The sequence below is a fragment of the Desmodus rotundus genome, chromosome 1 (assembly GCF_022682495.2).
Source record: "Desmodus rotundus isolate HL8 chromosome 1, HLdesRot8A.1, whole genome shotgun sequence".
Classification (NCBI taxonomy): Eukaryota; Metazoa; Chordata; class Mammalia; order Chiroptera; family Phyllostomidae; genus Desmodus; species Desmodus rotundus.
Genome location: NC_071387.1, coordinates 122,949,700 through 122,952,102, shown reverse-complemented (window position 1 = coordinate 122,952,102; position 2,403 = coordinate 122,949,700). Strand labels below are relative to the sequence as shown.

General features: G+C 47.8%; 1 pseudogene; it reads right to left on the bottom strand.

Annotated features, from left to right (window-relative positions):
* Positions 1-1,840: 1,840 nt before the first annotated feature.
* LOC112314739 (large ribosomal subunit protein eL42-like) lies at positions 1,841-2,187 on the bottom strand (annotated as a pseudogene).
* Between the last annotated feature and the right edge of the window lie 216 nt (positions 2,188-2,403).

Sequence of the window (2,403 nt, the reverse complement as noted above, 5' to 3'; positions counted from 1 at the left end):
TCCCCAGCCTACTCCTATCTTCTGTCCCAAGAGTTTGTGACATTTCGTTTAAGAGAAAAACTACTTTGTTAAAACTGTAAAGAATTATACTAAAACTGTAAGTGACGGCCATTATTATATGCCCCATGGTACCGAAAGATCTAGTTTAACTCCCACCTTTTGGAGAACAGTAAATCACGACATGACAGGTAACGAGCCTCTAGTTCATGGCGGAGTTAGAGGCGAGAAGCCGGTGTCCCGATTCCTAATTCATTACATGACACTGTCCTCTGTGAAGTACAGACCCAACTTCTGAAACAAGTCCCACCAGCCAGAGCAGCTGAAAATAAGACAGAAATTTATTTCGCTCTCGTGTGGTGGCCCCACAGCACATGCTTGGCAGGGCACTTCTGCCGTCATCAGTGCGCAGCTTCTGTTTGCAGATACAAGAAGCTGTTCTAAATGCGCCAACTGCTCAGTCAACAAGAAGAGTAAAAGAGAGAGTCGGTGGAGTATACCCTCGCATTTTTAAATTGATTTTTACGGGGAGAGGGTGGGGGAAGGGGGGCGGGGGAGGAGAAACATTGGTTTGTTGGTCCACTTATTTATGCATTCACTCGTTGCTTCTTGGATGTGCCCTGACCAGAAATCAGACCCGAAACATTCAGACCCAGCCATTTTTAAGAGCTAATCCCAGTAGTTGCACAGAACACTTTGTAGCTCAAGTAACAGGAGCACCATCCCAGGGCCACAGCAGGCAGCAAGGGAGGCTGGGAACTGTAGACTTCAGCGCCCTGTGCCCTGTAAAACTGAGAAGTGTGCTAGTACTTTAAAAAGGAGGGGGCTGGTTGGAATGGATACTGCAGGAAATTAGCAGTTTGCCACATTCTGTACACATAAGAATATATAAATCCATCACACAGCGCATATATATGTATATGCAACTGAACATACTTTACAAAAATAAAACCTAACCAACCACTGCTCATGCTGTAACACCTGGTTTAGGCGCCTGGCTTCCCCAAGCCTCCCCGGGGCTCCCAGGCGGGCTGTGCTCTCCTTCCGTCCTCCCCCAAAGCAGGCAGAGCTGAAAGGTTCCTAACACGTACACAGTGTGGGAAAACTCGCCTCTCCAGTAGACTGTAAGCCTATCAAGGGCAGGAGTTGTATCTTTTTTACCTGTGTAAGCCCAGTCTGCCCTGAGCCTGATAAGTTGTAAGTACACAATAAATCATTTGCTAAACTAAGTTGTCATCAGACATAAGATAATAAAGGCTGAGTCTCTACACAGAAACAGAGCTACTGCTAGTAGCTGCCACAGCTGTCACAGCAGCTGTAGCAATGGTTCACTGGCCCGCCGGGCGCCAGGCGCGGGGCTATGCGTTTCCTGCGCATTAGCTCATTCCATCTTCTCAAAAATGCTGCCCTTTGTCATTTCGATTTGACAGATAAGGCGACTGAAGCACACAGAAATTAAAGAACTCCCCCACACTCCCTGAACTAGTAGTTGGTGGATCCAGGTTTCCATTTGGGTGACCCCATAGTCAGCGCTTTTAATCGTCTTGCAGCTTACTGGGTGCGCTGGGAGAGGGGTGCTGTTGGTAATGTGACAGAGAGTGCCGATCAGAAATCAGGACACGGCCAGCCCTGCAGGAAGCTAATGGGTCCACGACAACAACAACGTGCAGCCCACCCTGCAGATCTCCCATCTGTGCGCGCCCACGTCAGCGCCACAGAGACCTCGCCCTGTTTTCCAGAGGGCTTGCGCGTGTGAGCAAGTCGCTGAAACTTCAAGTGTTAAAAACAATCAGATCCTCCAATACCCTCAGTCTTTTTTTTAACATATCCTCATGTTTTATTGTCACATAATAAAACAAAAAAATGAAGCTTCAAACTGCATCACTTGGCCCTTTCTCTTCTTATCTCCTCCCAGTTCAAAATGCTTGCATCCCTTAATGGCCAGCATTCTCTTAGATCTGCATTTGGGCTCAACACATTCCAGCCTCAGCACAGTATTCTTTGTAGTTTTAGCCTTTTTCCGGAAAACTGGCTTAGTCTGCCCACCATACCCACTCTGCTTCCGGTCATAACGCCGCTGCCCCTGAGCATACAAAGAATCCTTGCCTTCTTGTACTGTGTTACTTTGTGAGGTCGATGCTTGCCACACTTCTTACGGAAAGTCCGGCGGGTTTTAGGAACGTTCACCATGTTTGCAAGAGCGCTAACAGCATGGAAGGAATACCCTAAATCTTTGACCCTCGTGAGATCCCTACCCCAGGGCACATTTAAGTGCCTCTATCGTTTGCAAAACCACAGTAACAACTGAAGAAGCCATGACAGTGGAATATAAATCAGAGAGGACCCAAGAGAACGGAGTGGGCATTGGGGGGATTCTGACTGGTGATGACACTGGGGACACAAAGC